The sequence below is a fragment of the Elephas maximus genome, chromosome 3, assembly GCF_024166365.1.
Source record: "Elephas maximus indicus isolate mEleMax1 chromosome 3, mEleMax1 primary haplotype, whole genome shotgun sequence".
NCBI classification, from domain to species: domain Eukaryota; kingdom Metazoa; phylum Chordata; class Mammalia; order Proboscidea; family Elephantidae; genus Elephas; species Elephas maximus.
The window spans coordinates 69324595-69347273 of record NC_064821.1 but is presented as its reverse complement, the minus strand read 5'-3'; the positions used below and the strand labels follow the sequence as shown (position 1 = coordinate 69347273).

At 50.0% G+C, this 22679-nt stretch overlaps 1 protein-coding gene across 3 annotated transcripts in view; it reads right to left on the bottom strand.

Moving 5' to 3' along the window:
• The window catches only part of EPB41 (erythrocyte membrane protein band 4.1), a 223031-nt gene extending 212160 nt beyond the window's left edge, over window positions 1–10871 (bottom strand). The window contains exon 1 of one of the 3 annotated variants that reach the window (XM_049878508.1): window positions 10732–10871. The gene's annotated coding sequence lies outside the window, so the exon portion shown is untranslated. Of the gene's footprint in view, window positions 1–5558; window positions 10570–10731 lie in introns of those variants that run through there. The other 2 variants (XM_049878504.1, XM_049878503.1) reach the window with 2 other exon arrangements.
• Between the last annotated feature and the right edge of the window lie 11808 nt (window positions 10872–22679).

The following is a 22679-nucleotide window of genomic DNA, read 5'->3' as shown; positions in this document are numbered from 1 at the left end:
GGGTGAAGCTCTTCTAAGTCTACCACCTTTTGGACTGTGCAGCAGGTTTTCTCTTTTAGACCTATTCTGGCCTCTGTAGAAGTTCTATGTCATATGTCATCCTAGCTCCCTGTGAGCAGCTCCAGGGAGCTCATGTCTGCCTCCGTCCTCAGCCCTAGGCAGCACTGGGGGATAAGTGCTCCCAGACTCTTTGTACTCTGCGTTTCTGAAGTGTTTGCGGTGGCACAAGAGCAGAGGAGGCTGGAGAAGTGAAACTCTGCCCTCGTGTGGCTCCTAGAAGAGAGACCCTGCAGCCTTGATACAAGGAAGGCAGAGGGGCAGAGGGCAGGGGCCAAATCTGGGCTAAGGGGCAGCTGGAATGTCCCCCCCAGCTGGGAGAAGGAGAGTTGGAGGAGGGCAGGTAGAAGATGCTGAGCCTCCGGCTTTAAAACTGGTTTATTGGGGATTGTTTGTTGAATAAGAAATGGTATTAAATACTCCAAGCCCCTAGACTGGGAAGAGGTAGAACAGAAGCTTCTTAGAGACAGCACTATCCATAGCATTAAGAGTACTCAAGGACTACCATTAAAGACTCACTGGCCTAGGTGCTTTATCTACATTATTACCAATCCTCACAGTAAAATCAGCCCCACTCTACAGCAGAGGAAACTGAGGCTCCGAGAGGTAAAGTGACAGCCAAAGGCACTGCACCACACACATTTCATGGAGTTCTACAAAGAAGGTCCAGAGACCTGGGTTACTGCTGAGTGACCTGGCACCATCAAGCACCCGCCTGCTCTGATCGGGGGTTCCCACATCTGTACAAAAAAGGACTTGGCTGCCAACAAGACTCAAGAAACTCAGGGACCCAGTTCTGCCCTGACCATGGGGCCTCCCAGAGGCACAGGACATCACGCTTACTCTTCTCCTAACCACCCAAAAAAAGGGCTTCCAGGAGGGTTAAAAACAGCTACATATTTTTTTAATGTTTGTCCCAGTTTCAGGGCTACTGCTGCCTTTGGCCTCCAGCCAGGGAGGGGGCTTTCAGGTGGGAGTGGGGAGACCTAGGCCTCAAGACTGCATGTCCTTGGGCTGAGGCCAAAGGGGCCAAGGGGCAGTAAAGGAGCCAGCTGGCAGTGGACCAGGACCCCTCTGGAGATCTGGGCTTGTTTCTTAATCTTTTCCTTCCTTTGTTGGCCAGAGCAGGCTGCCAGGAGAGGCAAGGGAAGCAGTAGGTGGGGCCAAAGAGTCTGCGGAGTCAAAATAATGATGATTTAATTAGAGCTACTTTTTATGCGTATCTAGGCGCTCCTTGGGAACTCTATGGGGCAGTTCTACTCGGTCCTATAGGGTCGCTATGAGTCGGAATCGACTCGACGGCACTGGGTTTTTCTGGGTTATTACATGTAGACACTGGGCCAGGTCATTTGTGGGGATTGCCTCATTGAAGCCTCCACCCTTCCCTGTGAGGCAGGCCTGTTGAACCGATTTTACTGAGGTTGAAACTGAGGTACAAAGAGGGGAAATAATTGAGTCAAGGCCACATGACTTGTAAGTCCCAAGGTTGACAGAGAACCCAGGTTGCTGACTCCTGAGAGAGGCAACCGCTGGGTTTGACTGAGGTGGAAGTGAGACGGGGTAGAAGTGAAGAGAAAGGGGAAGTGAGTAGGGGTGGAAAGGGCCTGGAGGTCTCAGTGAGAAGAGGCAGCTATGAGGGTACATGAAGAAGAGGGTAGCAAGCAATCATCTCCTCAGTAACCATCCCCAAAGCCCTGCATGACCTGAGCCCTGCTTCCCTGTTCAGCCTCATCTCCCATCTTTGCCTGCCTCTCCTTTTATGCTTGAGCCTTACCAAACTTCCATACTTACATACCCTGAGCATGCTGTGTAAGTTCAAGCCTTTACATATGCTGTCCCTTATGCCTAGAATGTTGTTCCTTCTGCTACCTGTCTAAAGAGCTCTTAGTTATCCTTCAAATCCCAGTTTAGCTGTCTTTTCCCCTAATGCCTAGAAACAGTTGCCCACCTGTCCCCGTGGGCTCACTCTGCACATGGTTCTTGCTTCTTTTGTTGAAGCCTCACAATGTCTACATCTCTACCAGGCACCCTATACTGCGAGCTCCTCAAGGGTAGGAACCCTGTCAGTGCTCAATAAGTGTTTGTTGACTCTAATTGTACTTGATCATTGAATCTTCCTAAGAGCCCTGCAAGGCAGGCAAAGCAGGTTTTCTTAGCCTGGCTTTAAAGACAAGGAAAAAGAAGACAAAACAGAGGAAGTGACTTTCTGAGGTCACACAGATGTTCAGTGGCACTGGCAGGACTAGAACCTAGGGCTACCTGTGCCACACAGCCCTGGCCTGGCCCCACCCTGAAGAGCTCTCATTCCTGCCAGACCTGCCAGGGTCACCACAAGGGACCCCCATGGTAGGAGCGGAGGCTCGGCCCTAGGAATGGAGGCCTCAGACATAGTTGCTATCCAGAAGAGCAGGGCAGGAGGTGGTAAGAAGCAGACAAGCGGCTTTTACTCCAACCCAGCTCTAACTCCTCCTCCCAGATATGACCCCAGGCTAGAGATCTCCCAGGCCTCACACTCACCAGGACCTGAGATCCCATTCTCACCTCTTTCCTCTCCTGCCTGCCCACTGCAGTCCATCATCATGTCCTGCTAGCTCTGTCTGCTAAAGAAACTCACATCCTTCCTGCTCCACACTCCCAGGCATGGCCCCAGGCCCAGTATTTCTCACCTGGATGGTTGTTTCTACCTTTCCTCTCCAGTTTATCCTCTATACAAAGTGATTCTCCCAAAATGCAAGCCCAACCACATCATTCCTTTGCTTAATATCAGATGGCTCCCCATTGCCTATGAGTTAACTCTCTCTAACTCCCCTGAACCTCTCTCTCCAGCCACATACCCCCAAGTGCAGGTCAAGTCTATTTATCTTTGCACATATAGCCCTTCCATGTTTTCCTTGTCCTTTCTCCTTGTCCTTGCCTGAGAATTTATCTTTGCCTGAGAACCTATTTACACTTTAACATATCGCTCAAAGATGAAGTTGGTGGTTTCTGTGTACTTCTCACCAGCTAGACTCTGAGTTCCTGGGATGAGGACCACACAGATTCATCACTGTACCCCATGTCCAGCCCAGGAGTTGACCCAGAGTGATAAAAGCAGGTGACTAGGAAAGGGAGGCACATTCTTCTGCAAGGCCTCCTCTCCCTCCCTTCACTTTGCAGGTGCCTTTCAGAACCTGTCAGGCTAGGTTCTGCCCATCTGTCCCCAGCATGCCCCTCCCAGACCCGGTCTCCACTCTCCCATGACAGACATCTTTGTGATTCTAAAATAATACTGATAATTATAATAATAACAATAATTACTACCTTTTATTGAGTGCTCACCATGTGTCTCATATGCATTATTTAATCCTCAAAAGAATCCTAGGAGGTAAGTGGTTCTTTTATTATTCCCATTTTACAGATAAGAAAACTGAGATAGCAAAAGTTTAAATAGCTTGCCCAACGTCACATAACTACTTAAGCAATGGATACAGGATTCAAAACCAGGCCTAAGCTGGGTACAGTGTGTGTGTGTTTGCACACATGAGTGTACATATGAATTTATTCATTCAATAAATACTCCAGTAGCTCCCACTGGCCCTGTGCTGGGCACTGCAGATGGACAGAGAGGACTTAGACACAGTCTCTGCCTTCGCAGGGAAAGTAGGAGAGTTTCACACTAAATATTTAGGCTTTGGGGTCAATAGACCTGGGTCTGAGCCTCAGGTCTGTTCCTAAATAACTATATGACTCTGGGTAGCTCAGTTGACTTACCCAACCCCAGTTCGCTTATCTATGAGGCGGGATGATAATTCTACCTCAGAGGGTTGATGGAGGACAACCTGAAATAATGTGTCTAAAACAGTGAGCACGTAACAAGCACCCCAGCACTTAAGAAATATTCAACAAATGGCAATAATGCATATGAGGACTAGAGATGTTCAGACTCCTGAGGCCAGGGCTGGATGCAATTCATCAGGGCCCTCCCTGGAGGCTTCTCAAATAGAGACCAATACTAATAGCTAAGATAATGCCTAATCCACCCATTTTCTCATTAAACAACTCTTGAAGGGAAGTGTCCTTTACCAACCATACTTTACAGGTAAAGCAACTGAGGCACAGAGAAGGTAGGTTGCCGAGACAAGTCACACAGCCAGAGTGGCTGAGCTAGAAACTCTACTCAGTTACTGCCACACTGGGCAGAGCCCAGCCCCTATCCCAGGGCCCTGGCCAGCCTGCTGTGGAGTCTGGGGCTTCTGACTCCTGGATTCGAATCCCAGCTAGGCAGAAATTTAAAAGTGGGAGAAAGGAGCCATAAAGAGGGACATTTTGCTCAGTCCTCTCCCAGAATGAACCCAGGGCTGGGAGGCAAGCAATAATTGTCCACCCAGTCCATGTGCTGGTCACTGACTCCTCACCACACCTACGCTGAGGAAGTGTTACAATCTGTATGTGAACCTACGTGTTGCAAATGAGATCTCAAAGGCTCAGAGAATTTAGTAACTTGCCCAACGTCACACAGCTAAGAAATGGCAGTCCTGGGGAAGTGGTACAGTCTCTCCTCTCTCCTCCTCCCTCAGACCCTCCCAGCTGCCCATCTCTTCTGATGAAACCTAGAGGCTCAGCCATTCCCTCCCCAGGCCAAGGCAGAGGCCGTGAGTCCAGTTGTCTAGGCCCCTCTCTCCATCGATTGATCCCTACTCAGTACCTGAGCCCATACTCAATTCAGAGAACCCAGAGCTCACTTTGAGAAAGGCCTGGCCCCTGAGGAACTCACAAGAGCAAAGAGAGCATTCATGTTCACCAAGTCCCTATGATGCTGGCACTTTATATGCATTAACCATTTAATCCAACACAACACATGTTGACAGGCACATGTAGATGCTCAATAAATACGTTCATCATTCGTTTGGAAATATTTATTGAGCACCTAGTATGTGCCACTATATCCTAGGTGCTGGGGATATAACAATAAACAGAATAACAAAAAGCCTTGCCCTCGCAGGCTTACATGAATAAAAGAAAAAAAAAAAATACTGTGTGAGGTAGGCATTAATACTCTCATTTTACAGATGAGAAACTGAGATGCAAAGAGCTACTAGCTGTGCGTTGAAGAGTAAGAATTTTATTCCAGGCCAGTCTGGCCCCAAAGACATTGTATCACGTGATCCAAAAATCACTACCCACTGTGTTAAGCATCAGGAGAAAATTCAGCCCTGGTTATGCTGGAATACTAACTCCACAGAGCATGCCCTCCCTCAGCTCTTCCACCCCACACCTTGTTGTTAGGTGCCATGGAGCAGATCTCCAGGTCTTTCTCCCATGGAACCACTGGGTGGGTTCAAACCACCAACCTTTTGGTTAGCAGCCAACCGCTTAACTGTTGCACCAGCAGGGCTCCTGCCCCCACCCCTAGAGCCTCCCTTACCCCTTCCAGTGGCTCAGTGCCACACAACACGCATTCCACAAGACACGCATTAGAATCAAGCCCATGTGGCAGTCATTTAGCCAAACCCAGTACTCACCCAGAAGCAGTTGTCAGGGTCACGCAGTCAGTCAGGGAGACACCGTGGAGCCGTAGCCGCAGTGGCACAAGGAAGCAAAGAACAGCAGTGAGACACACAACCAACAAGCTCTGTGGAGCCTCCTCCTCAGCCTGGGCCTGGGCCAGTGGGGAAATCCTGCCCTCCCTCTGCCTCTGAGTCTCAGCTGGCACAGACACCCTTCTAGTCAGCAAAAATCCAGCCTCCCTGGGCCCCAGTCCACTGGAGGTAGCACAGTCCCTGTGGGGTTGCCAATCGTTCAACAAACATTAACTGTGCACCTGCTGTGTGCCAGGTGTTGGGGACGCAGTATGAACAAGACAGACATGGGCCCTGCAATCAGATAAGTAATGACCGAATTACAACTATCATGAGCACTTCAAGGAGGGAGTTAAGAGGTTTCAAATCCTGGCGCTATTAGCTTTGTGATGTTGGACTAGTAGAGCCAGGATTTAGTTCGTGACATTGGGCCCATTTCTTAATTTCGCTCTGCCTCATGTGAGGTAGGCATTAATACTCCCATTTTACAGATGAGAAACTGAGATGCAGTTGGGGATAGTATTAGCACCCATCTCACAGGTTGTTGTGAGGATTAAATAAATAACATATTGAACAATGCTTGGCATGTTGTAAGCCATAAGTATTAGCTACTATTATTACAGGAGGCTATAGGACTGGGCTTTGGAGGAACCTGATAAGTTGTTGTAGGGTTTAAATGAGGCAATGGGAGGTAAGGCTTTGAGCACAGTGCCTGGCTGCCTGGTCACTGCTCAATAAATGGTGGTGGTATTCTTAGGCTGCCCTCCAGCGCAGCCCCGGGGTAAAGGATCCAAGCAGAAGGGCTGTCAGAAGTGCCCCCCACCACATATCCAGAACTGCAGCTTTGGGTTGAAAATTAACCAGCAACCACATTCCCACCTTATCCTCCAAATGCCTTGTCTCCTTTGACCTTCACAATAACCCAGGAAGTAGACAAAGGTAAAATGATTACTATCCCCATTTTACAGATAAGGACAGAGAGGTGAAGGGATTCCTCTTTGTGTCTTGGGTGAGTCACTTCACATCTCCAAGCCTAGTTAAGTGGCCAAGCCAGGATTCTAACTCACATCTGCCTAGGTTTTGTTCCCCAGGTTTCCCCCTTGGTTTTTTCCCTCCAGTCTCTGCGGTACTAACTGCACAGCCCCAGACAAGCCTTTGAACCTCTCTCAACCTCAAAATACCATGGACTGCAGAAAGAAGGAATAAATCTGTGTTGGAAGAAGTACAGCCAGAATGCTCCTTAGAAGGGAGGATGGTGAGACTTCATCTTACATGCTCTGGACATGTTGTCAGGAGGAATCAGTCCCTGGAGAATGACATCATGCTTGGTAGAGGGTCAGCAAAAAAGACGAAGACCCTCAACAAGATGGACTGACACAATGAGCTCAAACATAGCAACGATTGTGAGGATGGCACAGGGCCAGACAGTGTTTCATTCTGTTTTACGTAAGGTCGCTACGAGTCGGAACTGACTTGAGGGCACCTCACAACAACCTCAATCCCTTCATCTGAAATAGGTCTTGTTAAACAACCAGCCAAGCACCCAAGCTGTTCCTAACCCAAAGTCTTCCTGCACAGGCTCAGCTGCTGCCACCATAGCCTTCAAACCTTTAACCCAGCATTGACTTCAGTCACAAACCCACAGGTCAAGGAATGTCTGCACTCAACTACTCTAAATCCATGTTTTACAGGTGGAGAAACTAAGGCCCAGACTTGTCCATATGCGTAAGGTTGCCTTTCAGTGCCCAGTTCATGCACCTGGGCAGCAGTCAAGTGATGCTGGCCCTCTGGGAAAACTCCTGGGTAGGACCCTGACCTTTGGGTTGCCCCCTCTGCCCCTTTCACACCATGCTAGACAAGTTTAGCCAGGCCTGGTCAGAGCCAGGGCCACACCCCCCAGGGGGCACCCAGGGAACAAGACATAGCCCACTCCCCAGCTCCCCAGCCTGATTAGCCCAGAGATCTGAACTTGCTCCAGCAGGAGTCAAGCAAGTTCTGTAGGTAAGGTCTGGGCCCTGTGGGCACCTCAGGCCCCCACAAGGTGGAGGCTACACCTTTTAGTCAAGTCTGAGCTTTGAAGTCAGATAGACCCAGGTTCAAATTCCGGTCCTGCCACTTCCTAGCTGTGTGACTTTGGTCAAATCAATTTGCCTTCCTGAACTCCTGTGAAATAGGGGTAATACCTCTTTCCTCATGAGGTTGTAAGTATTAAATGAGTTAATGCTGTATATTAAAGGCTTAGCACAGAGCACTGTGCATAGTAAGTGCTCAGGATTACAGAACAAGAGCCAAGAACAGGACTTGGGGGGAGTGGGTTCAATACACTCAGTCTTGACCTTGCCATGTCCTATTCCCTCACATGGGGTAAGGGTATGGAGTAGACTAAATCCGAAACCAGGTATTGGAGGCTACAGTAATTCGTGCTGGAAGACCTTCAGAGACTCTAGGCTCATCTCGTCTCCCCATTCACAGAAAGGGAAACTGAGACCCATGGAAAAAAGTGACTGACTCACAGGTTATAAGGGGGCAGAATCTTATACTCTTTAATAAACATCAGAATTCTGAATCTCCTCCACCCCTAGGGAAGTGTCATATAATCTCCAACCCCTGCAAAAAAATCATGGGCCACCATGATCTCTAAGGTAAGCCCTTTGCACATATCCTATTCAGCTCTGTGGCCAGCAAACCTGTACATAGCGCACAGTAGGTGCTCAGGAAAGACTCAGATTCTCAGGAAAGACTTAGGGGACAACTAAACAAAGTTCTTCTCTGGTTCCACAGCTCTGCCCAGGCTCTCTCTCCCAGGGTCTCTCCTTACATCTCCCCTCCCACCCCCACCTCAGCCTCTGTCTCATCCTATGGCCCAGGACCCATCAGCTGGTCCTGGCTCCAACCAGCAGAGCTCTGGGCCTCGGCAGGGCCTGCACAGTGTCAGCATCTTCCCAGCCAGACTGGGATGTTCCTGCCTAGGACAGCCAGCCAGGCTTCTGGCCAGAGTCTACTCTGCAGAGTGGGTGCCAGCCCTGTCTGGGGGTGGGGCAGCCTGGGAGCCCTGGGAGCTTCTATTGGCACCTGGGCGCTACAGGAGGGAGGCCAGCCCAGCTGAGGTGGTACAGGGATGGGCCAGTCAGGAGAAAGCCTAGTGTCAGCCCTCCTTGCCTCACTGAGTGCCATCCACACACCCAGGCACTCTTCCCTCACTCCATGTTGCTGGGCCCTGGGAAGCTCTGCCTGACTTTCCTGTATACATAGAGGAAAGAAACTTCAGGGCTCCCCTACTCCATTCTCTTCTTAAAACACCCCAGTGACCAGCTCTCAGACCAGCTACCATTCTGATCATTGCACATTCATTGCCTCATTTGATTCTGATAATGCCTGTAAGGTCCGGATTATTGACTAAGAAGGAACATAGGGCTCAGAGAGGTGAAGTGAGTCATGCAAGGTCACACAGCAAGGAAGTGGCAGGGCCAGGATTCAAACCCAGTTTTGCTGCATGCAAAACCTGCAGGGCACTGGATGTCCCCTTCCCTTTTTCCCTCTCTGCTTCCTGAAGCTTCTGGCTCCCTTTCTTCCTCTGCAACTAACCCAAACTCTCCACCTCCCTCTGTAAAACCTCTCCTCCCCTATTCCTAGTCAGAATTAATAATTCTCACCTCAGGGCTGCTATAACACCTTGTTTACATGCACCCAACAGCAGCTGGGTACAGCAGTTATTTCTAAGGTGTCTGTCTCTCTGCCACTCAGGACAGCCTTAAAGGCAAACGCAAGGGCTCACCCTTTAGACCTGACTGTTACTTCTACCCACCTCCCAGTGCAAAAGTCCCTCTGGCCTCCACCTGCTGGTCTCCTTCCACCCCTAGCCTCCTGCCAAACCCCCCACCCCGAGCCTGTAACTGGGATGGAGTGAAGGCTTGGAGAACCCAAGAGCCTGGGTTCCATCCTAAGGGGCTCTGTGCCAGCGCTCGCGCCGGCCCTGGATCCTCCCTTTCCCCTCCAGTAGCTGATGACCTGACAGGGACCGACCCCAGGCAGCTCTCACAGGGACTCCCAGCTGCCCTAAGCCCCAATCCCAGCCAGCCTCTACAAAGGAGGAGGCTTGGGGACTTGAGAAGTCATATTCAGCCACTCCCTCCCAGAGCAGGCTGTGGGCCCTGAAACGAAATAACCTCCCCCAATCCTACAGAGATAGTTCTCCTTCCTCCCCTTCCCCCTCTGGCGCAGGCCTGGCTGAGGTCTATCAGGACAGGTCCTGCCTCCAGCTTGATAGAGGGGAGGTCCGGTCCTACCCAAAATGTGGAGGCTGCTGGAATGTGTGAAGGGAAGAAAACTTGGGGAAAGGCAGTGGACTGAGACGGGGAGAGACTGAGCGACACAGAGATGAGAGACACGGGGAACGGAAAGATGAGAGCGAGCAGGAGCCTGAGCCGGATAGGAGACGGGAAGACCTGAGACAGAGGGAAGTCCCCTAGACCAACTCTGGAAGGGAGTGGGGGCGGGGGACCCGGGCGGCGACTGGAGAGCCACCCAGGAAGGCTGAGCCGGCGCCCCAGCTCGCTGGTCCCTGCGTCCCTAAACTCAAAGTCAGTTACGTAAGGGCCGGAGAGGGGTGCAGGGTTCCCGCCCCGGCGCCCCCTCCCGCTGTGCTCGGCCAACCCGCTCCGGCCGGCGTTGCGGCTGCCGGCCAGGAGCATGCATGCAGGGCCCGGCAGGGCGGGGTTGTGTGGGGGGGCCTCTGGCTGCAGAGCTCCGCAGGCACCCGCCCGCGGGAAGCGAACTCGGGACCCCCGCGCCTGGCTGGCCGTGGGACAGGCTGGGACCGCCAGCGACACGCGTCCAGCTCCGGACACGAGCTCCTGGACTCCCTCTCCTCACGTCCATGCCCCTCCCAGGACCCAGAACTTCGAGACACCCAGGCCCCTCTGGACCTCCACCTCGGACCCTGGAACCCAGGACCCCTAGGGCTACTTCCCCGAGCCCCGAAATCCCCCCGCCCCGACCCTTAGACGCCGGTCTCACCACTCCCGGGACGGCCCGGGCCCTTGCGTGTGGATCCATCTGTTCCTCACCCCGTCCCTCCCGGGGACCTGGGGTGACCCCCTGGGCAGTCCAGACTCACCTGAGTTGGACGGGGCGGGGACCTGGCCGGGCCAGACCGGACCCGGCTCTCCCTCTCCGCGACTCTCGCCCTTTAAGAGGTTCCTGCCACTTTGCCCCGCCGGGGGCCTCCACCTGCACTGACAGGGCAACTCTGACGCGGGGCCCCGCCCCAGACCCAGAGGCCCTTCTGATTGGTAGAGGAAACTGCCAATCGGCGGGGCAGCGGGGCGGGCGGGGCCGAGGAGTGCAAGTGTCGCAACCAGGAAGGGGTAGGGGCTGCAGGTGCTGCCCGACGCGGTCGCCCAGCCCCAGGCAGCCCGACGAAGACCAGAGGGGCCAGGGGAGGGTCCGGCAGGGAGCTCCTGTAGCGGCCGGTGTTGCCTCTGACGTCACATAGAGAAAACATGATGCAATTTGCCATGTGGTGCCGCCCCTAAGGGTAATAGGTAGGAAAGGGTTAGTCTTGGGGACTTCGGGAAGTCACCTGTTCCACCACTTCGTCCTGTGTGACCTTGAGCAAATCACTTCTCTGAATCTGAGTTTCCTCACCTATAAATCTTGCGATGTTTTACTGAGAATTAGGAATATATGTTAGTCCGACTCTGACACATGGGATCACCATTAGTCTTGATTGATTAGTTGGCAACTGGTGTGGTTCTATTTGTTAAGTGGCAAGCACAGGTCTGGCACACAGTAGGTGCTTAGTAAATGTGAGTTCTGGTACCTCTCATCCTCATTTTGGCATTCTTTTCAGTGACTTTCCCCCTCCTGATGGTCTAACCCATCAGCGGTGGAAGGGGCTTACATGGTCACTCCGCCCATCACATGCCTTGGAATAAATTCCGACACATAGTGACCATACAGGACAGAGTAGAACTGCACCACATAGTTTCCCAGGTTGTAACCTTTACAAAGCAGACTGCCACATCTTTCTCCCAGGGAGCAGCTGGTGGTTCGAACCGCTTGCTGCCCAGCGCTTAAACGCTGTGTACCAGGGCTCCTTCACGTCTCCCCCTAGCCACCTCATTTCAGACATGTGCTCACACACCTCCAATGACAAGAAACTCACCACCTCCCAGGTAGCCTCGTTCATTTTTAAACAGTCCTGAGACTTTAAAAACTTTCTCTGCCCTCTAGGATTTCTGCTCACAGAACAAGCCTAATCCCTCTTCCATGTAGAGGAACCCTAGAATCACAGGATCAGAGAGCCATGTAGAGCTAATCCCTTCTTTGGACTTCTGGGGGAAACTGAGGCCCCCGAGGGCAAGTGACTTCCCATGATTTCAGTGGTCTTCCTATTAGATGGGCTCTGGAATCAGGCTATACTGGAGCCCTGGTGGTACAGTGGTTAGCCTGGCTGCTAACCAGAAGGTCACTGGTTTGAACACCCCAGCCTCTCCACAAGAGATCCCTAAAGACTTACAGCCTTGTAAATCCTATGAGGCAGTTCTACTCTGTCCTGTAGGGTCACCAGGGGTCAGAATTGACTCTCTGGCAATGACTTTTTTTTTTTTTTTTTTTTTGAAGTTTAGAGTCAAACTGCCTGGGTCCTGCTCCTCAACACCACATTTACAAGCTGTGTTACTCTGGCAAGCTACTAATCCTTCTCCAAGCCAGCTCCCTCCTCCATAAAACGGGATTAATAAAACTATTTTCCTCAAAGGTTGTTGTTAAGAAGTAAATGAAATAATCCATGTAAAATGCTGAGAACAGTGCCATTCTCAGGGTAAGCATCCAATAAGTGTTAGCATGTATTATGGGTATTAGTCATAAATTTATTTATTGCCCCAAATTCACTGAAGTCTCCTCTGAGCCAGCTTCTCTTTCAGGCTTCGGGGTCTTGGTCGCTGCCCTCAACATTTGGTCCTTGCCCTCAACAAGGTCATAGTCTGGCAGAGAAGGGTCTGACTGAGCCCCTAGATCTGGGAGATGCTTCCTGATAGAGGTGAGGTGGGCTCCAGTGCACCTGAGAAGTTTTGAATCCTTTGACCACAAATCTGGACCCTTGAGACCCATTCAGCCCCTACCTGTATGAACCCGTGGGGAAGTCTGACACACACCCAGGCTTGAAAGCATACTGGCATATGTTTCACTTGCCCACATACCTATTCCCCAGCGGTTAAGAGCTTGGCATTTGGGGGAAATTGAAATTGCTCTATACTTAGCAGCTGTATGCCCTTCAGCAAGTCATTTCTCTGGAGTAAAATGGGATTAATAATAAAAGCCATTACCATTTAGTTGTTTCTGACTCATAGCGACTCTGTAGGACAGAGCAGAACTGGCCCATAAGGTTTCCAAGGCTGTAATCTTTATGGAAGCAGACTGCTACATCTTTCTCCCTACTGGTGGGTTCAAACTGCTGACCTTTCAGGTAGCTGTTAAGTGGTTAACCACTGTGCCACCGGGGCTCCTTAATAATAGTACCAACTTTACACAGAGCTGGAGTAAACTAAAAGAAAGTGTGTAAAAATATTTATGCAAATACCCAATAAGGGATCTAATATTATTTTTTAATTGCTCCCACATGTATTCATATACCCAGAGAGAGCAGCCTGTGAACTCCTTGATTTGGTCTCTGCAGACAGCCATTTCCCCTCAGACCTGGACCCCTGGCCCGCCTCCTCAATCACAGGGGCGGGGACAGGAGGACCCCAGCAGTGAGGTGGACAAGGCTATTTTAATGAGCTGGCGCAGTCCCGCCCCCTCCCTGATTGGGCAGACACGTGGTTCAGGCTCTGTGGGGTTGAGCTGCCTGTGGGTGACTCAGCAGTGCCTGTGCCTGCCCCAGCTTGATAAACGTCTGTGCCTGTGTGTGTGTGTGTGTGTTCGGGGTGGACAGGGAGGGCTCTGTGTTTCTGAATTTGTGGGTGTATGTGGGGAGTACATCTAGGATTGTGCTTGTGATCTTGTGTATGTTTCTGTGTCTGTATATTTAGAGGGTGCATCTGTGTGAGGGTGTGCCCATATTGGTGAGTTTGTATAAAGGGTGTGACTCTGTGTCTCTCTGTGTTATATAAACAGGTTGTCCCCGTGCCTCAGGCCCTGGGGACTTAGGGAGCTCTACCCTGCCCCAGGGATGACTACATTCAGGCAGCCTGTGTGGGTTTCTTGTTGGGGTGACTTATGCACCTGTATGGGACCGCGGCTCTTTTGGTAGCTGCCTGGACTTCAGCCCTCTGCCTCACTGCCTCTGCCTGTGAAATCTTAGTCTCCACTTCCCTCTCCAGGCTGTGGGGAGCAACTTGTTACCTGAGGTGCTGAGGTGGGTGAGGGAAGACCTCCCGAGGAGGCAACCCTCATTTAGTGACCACTACTGTTTATCTCAGAGCCCTAGTGGCACAGCGGTTAAGTTTGGCTGCTAACCAAAAGGTCGGCAGTTCAAATCCACCAGGCACTCCATGGAACCCAATGGGGCAGTTTTACTCTGTCCTATAGGGTCGCTAGGAGTCAGAATCGACTCGATGGCAACAGGTTTGGTTTACTGTTTATTTCGTTAAATCCTTACAGCCAAAAATGCTCTGAAGAGGGTCTAAGGATTAGAGAGCTGATGACGTAGCAGCCTAGGGTCACACAGCTCTGAAGTGATAGAGGGTAGGAAGGTGACAGGCAGGGGCTGGCTTTCCTCCCTGGGCTGAGCACCCAGTTCTCCTGGGGCCTGTGGGGGGCTGATAAGCTTGGGAGGCAGGGAAAGAAGCTTGTTTGTGTCTCCCCCTCCTCCTCTGAGTTGTCTGGAACTCCAGCTGACTCCTTATCCTGCCAGAGCCTGGCCACTGACACCAGCTGTGAATGAGTCTTGAGTTGGGTGATAAGGAGGCCAGCGAATGAGAGGGGGCAGGGCAAATATGGGAGCATCCATTCTTTCAACAAAACTTTATTGACCACCTTATTAAAACTGACCAATACTCAGTCTTAGTCCAGTTGTCCGGTCTGAGGTGGGAAAGAGTCACAAGATGGGTCCACATGGAATAGCAGAGATAAAGGGGAAGCTCAGGCCTGAGGCGATGGGGTGGGGAAGGGGGAGTAAGTAGCTGGAATCAGTGGCAGATTTTAATCCTGACTCCATTATTTATAGACTGTGTGACCTGGCCAGTCACATCTCTCTCTTAGCCTGTCCCCTTGTCAGTCAAATGAGATAATAATTCTCACCTTGCCTGCCTTTCCCAAACCCAGAATGTTGTTGTTGTTTGGTGCTGTTGAGTTGATTCCAACTCATAGCGATCCCCTGTGACAGAATATAACTGCCCCATAGGGTTTTCTTGGCTGTAATCTTTGCCAGATTGCCAGGTCTTTCTCCCATGGACTCCCTGGGTGGGTTTATCAACCTTTCAGTTAGCAGCACAGTCTTTAACCATTGGTCTACCAGGGCTCCTTAACCCCAGGATTCTAGAAGGGGTGCCATTTATAAACCATGAATTGTTTTCCATGCGTAATTTATGTTCCTGTGGTGGTTCATGGCCTCTTATGGGGAAAGCAATTCCATCTGAGGGTTAGGGAAAGCTGCCTGGAGGAGGTGACCTTTTAAGGATGAATTCACTAAAGGAAGATAGAGGAAAACATTCAGGTAGAAGGTACAGCTTGCATACAGGTCTGGAGGTAGGATAGTAAAGGTGTTCTCTGAGAACAGAAAATGGCCTGGTGTTTGTATTTGGATTGAAGCATGAGACCAGACAGTGGAAGACCTTGAATGCCAGGTTAAAACACGGAGAAACAGACGTTTGGGGACAATAAGGATTCTCTTCGACAGGCATGCTCAGACCCTTCCCCAGGAGAATTCATTTGAAGCCTGAGCAGATCATGAGGAAGATGTCAAGGTGGGCAAAAGGCTGCAGAGCCCCCTCCAAGGGAGACCTGAGGGTTAGGGGGGGAGGAGGAAGAGAGCCCCAAGTCAGATATCCCAGAGGAACATGTAAGGGCCCTGAAAGGCCCCACTGCCCTGGGGTTCCTCTGGGTTTGCAGCAATGTGAAGAGGGGGCTGATCCTACCAGGATCCCAGGGAAGAGGCATCACTAGAAGCCCCTGTTAAAAACAGCAATGGTTGCCGGCTTATTATTTCTCACTAACCTATCCTCATCCATTTTACGATGAGGAAAGTGAGGCTGAGAGACAAAGTCATCTGCTCACAATCATACAGCCAGTAACTTGGCCAGGACTTGAAGGCAGCACTCCAGGTTTCCTGAGAGGACAAGAAAGAACTGAAGGTGTTTGGACACAGCTGAGACTCTGGCCACTTGGGGCTGGAGACCCAGGGGGAAGGAAAGGTGGTGTCTGCCGCCACCTAGCGGTCATAGAGCAGGTGGGGCGGAGACGCCGAACAGAGGCAGGCAGGCTGCCAGAAGGGAGCTGCGCCAGGGTCTCAGCCCAGGAAACGGGGTCAGCTTTGGGGCCATGTTTGTCAGCTCCGAGAGAGGAGGTGCAGTGAAAAGTTGGGCTTTCAAGTAAGACAGCCCTAGGTTGCAGTCCCTGCTCACCACAATTTGCTGTGAGACCCCAGGCAAGTCCCTTATCCTTGCTCCCCATCTCTTCTCCCAGTGCCTTTGAGAGGATTAAGAGATAATCTTTACTCTGGTGGAAATTTAGCAGTCTTTATTTTCTCTTTGCAGTTGGTGAAACTAAGGTCCAATGGGCAGATCCAGGTTTGCCGGGGGGAGGGGGGTGCTGGAGCTTATTTGGGGGCTTCTTTAAGAAAAAAAAAATGCAAAATTAAGAATACAGAATACTTGTAGCCACTCAATGCCTGAGGACACAAGTGGGAAGAAGGGGAAGTTGGAGCAGAAGGAGACAGCAGTCTTAACGGCAAATTTTACAGAAACACATGACCTCGTGAACACATTGCCAAGGCCCCTCCTATGGCTTGTGCAAGTGTGAGGCCCTGAAGCTCAAGCCTCATGGTGAGTCCTCCCTTGGGCCCAAAGGAGTCAAGCTTGAGGTCCACAACAGGAGATTTGGGATTTCTGAAGCAGAGTGGGACCTGGGTCCATGCCTCTCAGCCACCCACTCAGGCAAGCCTTTCACCCAGATCTCCTAGAGCGTCCTACCTGGAAGTGAGTCCACACTCAGTTCTTCTGCCCAGCCACATCCTGAGAGCTGGCTGGCTCCAGCCAGGACCTCTCAGGAATCTCTGTTCCATGCAGTGCAATCTTCCTTTGCCTTCCAGGCTTGAGTCCAATCCTATAAGCCCCAGGAAACCTCCCCTGACTGCCCTCACCTCCCCAGGCAGTGCCAGCACCATGTTTGGCACCCAGAGGCCCTTGGTCAGTACAGAGTTGTTCTCTGAGCCCCTGCAGTGCTGTGAGTCTGATGTCATCCATGTGTGGTCAATCCTAATGGACACATCCTGAGCCCCTCCTCCTGCAGCCAGGCCTGTGCTAGGTACTACGAAGGGAACTGAGAAAGGACCCAGACCCAGGTCAGCCCTCCTCAAGCTCACAATCTGGAGGGTAGGTGAGACATGAACTGAGTCTTAAAACCTTAGGGCTAAGGAAAAGATCAACTGCCTATTTTATGCAAATAGCGCACCTCCTGTGTTTGCTGCCAACTGCTCCCTCTCCCCCTTAAGTTCATAAGCGCCCTATGCCCATTTTTTACATCAACGTGTAAAAACAATTAGCATAGCGGCACTTATGAAAACTCCTGGGGTGGGGGTGGGGGAATCCGTTGGCAAACAAATGTAGGAAAACCCATTGCTGTCCAGTCGATTCCAACTCATAGTGACCCTATAGGACAGAGTAGAACTGCCCGGAGGGTTTCCAAGGAGCAGCTGGCGAATTGGAACTGCTGACCTTTTGGTTAACAACCAAGCTCTTAAACACTGCACCACCTGGGGTCCACAAATATAAGAGACATGTAGTATTTTTGTAAATATAAGGTAGGCCAAGTGGTTGTCAAAACTCTTTTAGCCATAGAAGCCCAGTGTTTCTCTGGATGCTCTGAGTGAAGCAATGGGTGTGTGATGGCATGGGCAGTTCCATCTGCTTGGCCACTCCTTGTCCCACCTCCTGCTTGGCCTCCCCCAGGCCTTCTAATATGGATTGGAACCACTATTCTAATTCAAGCCCTTTGCCTTAGCAGATAATGAAGCTGAGGACCAGAGAGACTAAGAGGCTTGTCCAAGATCACAGAACAAGTTAGTGGCTGAGGCTGGATTCAAACTCAAATCTGCTTGGTTCCAGGTTTGAGATTCTCTTTACTCAACCTGAATGTTGGATCATTGGGGCTGAACCATCTCTTCCCCGCCCTGGCCCACATCTCCCTGCTCCTTTGCTCTGGCTCCTCCATCCACTGAGCAAAGCCAGGATGGCAGAAAGAGGCTCAAAGGTTTCCCAGGGACCCACGGGACTGGGACATGAAGCAAGGAGCCCTTCTGGAGCTTCTGCACTGGAACCAGGGCAGGGATTTTTGTCTGTCATGTTCACTGCTTATCCCCCATCCAAGGGTAGAGCCTGCTACACTGTAAAAAATAGAAATTAGTTAAATGAATGAATTTGAGGGAGTATCCCAGGGCCCAGGGTGGGGAAATCATCCTTCCGGGTGGGCCTCATTCACCCCAGAGCTCTTCTCCTGGGTCCCCAGGAGTGGGGATCTGGGCTGGGCTTCCTTCTTGCACTTCTCCCTTCTCTTTCTCTTCAGAGCACCGTCCCGACCATCAGAGGAAGCTCAGTCTGAATCCCCTGCTAATTGTGTGACTTGGGGCAAGTCACTTCTCTCTAAGCCTTCATCTCCTCATTTGTTAAAAATATTCATCTTACAGTTTTTCAGCCATGCAACTGAATCGTTATGAGGACTTTCCATGTGTCAGGAACTGTGTAAGGCACATGGGAGTGAGAAAATCAACGAGATAATAGCTGTAAAGGACAGCACAGTCCCTGGCACATATGAGCAGTCAATAAACAATAGCTCCTCACTCCACTCTGCCCTCACCCACCTCAAATTCTCCCCAAAAGATGCCTCCCTCATGTGTGTCCCATTTTTAGAACTAGCTCCAGTCCACAGCGTCCAGAGATGAAGAATGGAAGGTATGGGGGTCGGGCAGATGGGTGAGGAGTGAACAGAACTGGAGAAAGGATTTAAAAGATAAAAACACCTGTTGCTGTTGAGTTGGTTCTGACTCATGGTGACTCCAAGTGTGTTAGGGTAGAGCTGTGCTCGGTGGAGTTACCAAAGGCTGAGTTTCTGGAAGTAAGTCACCAGGCCTTTCTTTTGAGGCACCTCTGGGTGGACTTCAACTTTTGGGTTAACAACCTTTGGGTTAGCAGCTGAGCACAATCAACAGCACCACCCACCCACCGCCGTCAAGTCGATTCCGACTCACAGCGACCCTATAGGACAGAGTAGAACTGGCCCGTAGGATTTCCAAGAAGGGCCTAGGGGATTTGGACTGCCCACCTTTTGGTTAGCAGCCACAGCTCTTAACTACTATGCCACAAGGGTTTCCTTGCACCACCCAGGGTCTCCAAAAAAGAATAAAGGTGCTAGTGCCAGATGTGGCCTGTAGAGGGCAGCAGGATCCGTGAAATGAGCCTGTTCTCTGGCAGCCTTAACTAAATTTCTCTGAGGCCAAGTTGTTTAAGTTCAAGCGGACGTTGAAGAAAATTAGAACAACTCCACAAGAGCCAAAATACGACCTTGAGTATATCCCTCCTGAATTTAGAGACCATCTAAAGAATAGATTTGACACATTGAACACTAATGACTGAAGACCAGACAAATTGTGGACATCATATATGAAGAGAGCAAGAGGTCATTAGAAACACGGGAAAGAAAGAAAAACCAAAATGGATATCAGAAGAGACTCAGAAGAAATGATGGAGTAAAAGAGCTGAACAGAATATTTGAAAGGACAGCTCGAGAAGATAAAGTAAAATATTATAATGAAATACACAAAGACCTGGAGATAGAAAACCAAAAGGGAAGAACACGCACTGCATTTCTCAAGCTGAAAGAACTGAAGAGAAAATTCAAGCCTCGAGTTGCAATACTCAAAGATTCTACAGGGAAAATATTAAATGACACAGGAAGCATCAAAAGAAGATGGAAGGAATACACAGAGCCACTGTACCAAAAGAATTGGTCAATGCTCAACCATTTCAGGAGGTAGCATATCGTCAAGAACTGATAGACTGAAGGAAGAGTTCCAAGCTGCACTGAAAGCATTGGTGAAAAACAAGGCTCCAGAAACTGACAGAATACCAACTAAGATGTTTCAACGAATAAATGCAGAGCTGGAAGTGCTCACTCCTCTATGCCAAGAAATTTGGCCAAACAACTGGAAGAGGTTCATATTTGTGTCCATTCCAAAGAAAGGTGATCCAAAAGGATGCAGAAATTATCAAACAATATCATTAATATCACACACAAGTAAAATTTTGCTGATAATCATTCAAAAGTGGTTGTAGGGGTACATCAATAGGGAACTGCCAGAAATTCAGGCTGGATTCAGAAGAGGACGTGGAACAAGGGATATCATTGCTGATGTCAGATGGATCATGGCTGAAGGTAGAGGATACCAGCAAGATGTTTACCTGTGTTTTATTGACTAGGCATTTGACTGTGTGGGTCATAACAAATTATGGATAACCATGCAAAGAATGGGAATTCCAGAACACTTAATTGTGCTCATGAGGAACCTGTACTTAGACCACGAAGCAGTTTTTCAAACCGAACAAGGGGATACTGTGTGGTTTAAAGTCAGGAAAGTTGTGTGTCAGGGTTGTATCCTTTCACCACACTTATTCAATGTGTATGCTGAGCAAATAATCTGAGAAGCTGGACTATATGAAGAACAAGGCATCAGGATTGGTGGAAGACTCATTAACAACCTGTGATATGCAGATGTCACAACCTTGCTTGCTGAAAGTGAAGAGGACTTGAAGCACTTAACTGATGAAGATCAAAGACTACAGCCTTCAGTGTGGGTTACACCTCAACATAAAGAAAATAAAATTCCTCACAAGTGGACCAATCAGCAAGATTACGATAAATGGGGAAAAGATTGAAGTTGTCAAGAGTTTCATTTTACTTGGATGCACAATCAATGCCCACAGAAGCAGTAATCAAGAAATCAAAAGATGCATTGCATTGGGCAAATCTGCTGCAAGAGATCTCGAGTACCAGTATTTTGTGACTGTCCACCATTTTATGTGATTTCCTTATGTGTTGTAAAACCTATCACTATGATGAAATGAGATGGATTAGTGGCAGTTATATTAACGAGATACACAAGATTAGATAGTGTCTTAAGCCAATCTCTTTGAGATATAAAAGAGAGAAGCAAGCAGAGAGACGTGGGAACCTCATACCACCGAGAAATCAGCACCGGGAGCAGAGCGTGTCCCAAAGGACCTGAGATTCCTGTGCTGAGATGCTCCCAGACCTAGGGAAGACTGATGACAAGGACCTTCCTCCAGAGCCTTCAGAGAGAGCTGACACCCTGAATTTGGACTTGTAGCCTACTAGACAATGAGAGAATGAATTTGTTAAAGCCATCCACTTGTGGTATTTCTGTTATAGCAGCACTAGATGACTAAGACAGCCCTCAACAAGATGGATTGACACAGTGACTGCAACAATGGGCTCAAGTATAACAATTGTGAAGATGGCACAGGACCGGGAAGTGTTTGAATCTGTTGTACATGGGGTCACTATGAGTCGGAACCAACTCCATGGCACCTAACAAGTTTATATACAGGTGAATGAATGTGTATGTCCCAGTGGGAGGTGTGTGTACAAAGAAGTACATTGCATACCTGTGATATAGACACATGTGTGCATGTGTGTGTGAACAATATGCATACAGGTGCCTACGTGAAACAGGCGCTTTCACCTGCAGGCATGTGTGTGTTTGTGTATGTGTGTTGTGTTACAGACATCTCCATGTGAGACTGTGTGGGAGAGCAGAATATACCCAGGGAGTATGTGTGGGTGGGGTGGGGTGGAGGATGTTTGTGGGCACTGTCAGCCTTGGGGTTGGTGTGGGTCTATTTACATGTGGCTGGTGGTGTGTGTGCCTCCCCCCATCCCCTTAGCCTTTTGTGTCCTGGACCCCTGGAGTGCTCGATGAAGGTTCAAGATCCTCTCTGAAACAAGGCACACAGTGACATGCAGTGTGTACCCCATTTCAGAGGGCTCTGAAATCCCTGGTGGATGCCCTGGAGTTCCTCTAGGTATGGAAGTACACCCAAATGTTAACAGTGTAGGGGACTGTGATCGTTTTCCCTCTTCTTTCCATGCTTATCAGTTTCTATAATAAGCACATATTACTTTAATACAGGACCGAGAAACCCCATAAATGTTACTTTCTACAGTTGTCTGACAATGCTGTCGGGGCCCAGGAGCCTTGCTCAAGGTGGGGAGCCACTGACAGCAGCTGTGAGAAGTCCAAGCAGGACGAGGGTGGTGGGGCTGGAGCAGTCAGAGAAGGCTTCCTGGAGGCAGAGGGAGGGGAGCTGCCCAGAGCTGATGAAGCTGGCACATGACAGGGATCTGCCCTGTCTGCTCCATTCCTCAGAGAACTGCCTGCTCTCAGGCTGGGCCTCAGAAGTCTTCTTCCTGTAGTGGGTCCCCTTCCCTCTCTGAGGGAGCTTAAGGTTGTAGTTAGGTGATTTTGGACTTAGAGTCTCAGAATCCTCCTTTTGGAAGGGGCCTGAGAAATTGTCTGGATGTGCCAGACAACTGGGAGCCACTGAAGGTGAAAGGGTGCTTTCCCAACAATAACATACCACAGCTGTTGTCTCACTGGGTCCTTAGGAGGGTCCTGGGAAATCAGATGTTAGAATGATTATCACTGTTCCACTAAGAAGGAAAATGAGGCCCACAGTCTTCATACAGATATGCCTTCCCTCTGAGCATATCCAAAGGTGAATAAAAAATCTCCTCTGTGCACACGGACTCACATAAACACCCAATGGTCTTGCACATGCTGTACAAACACACACAAGCACACACACACACACACACTCACCTTCAGAGCTG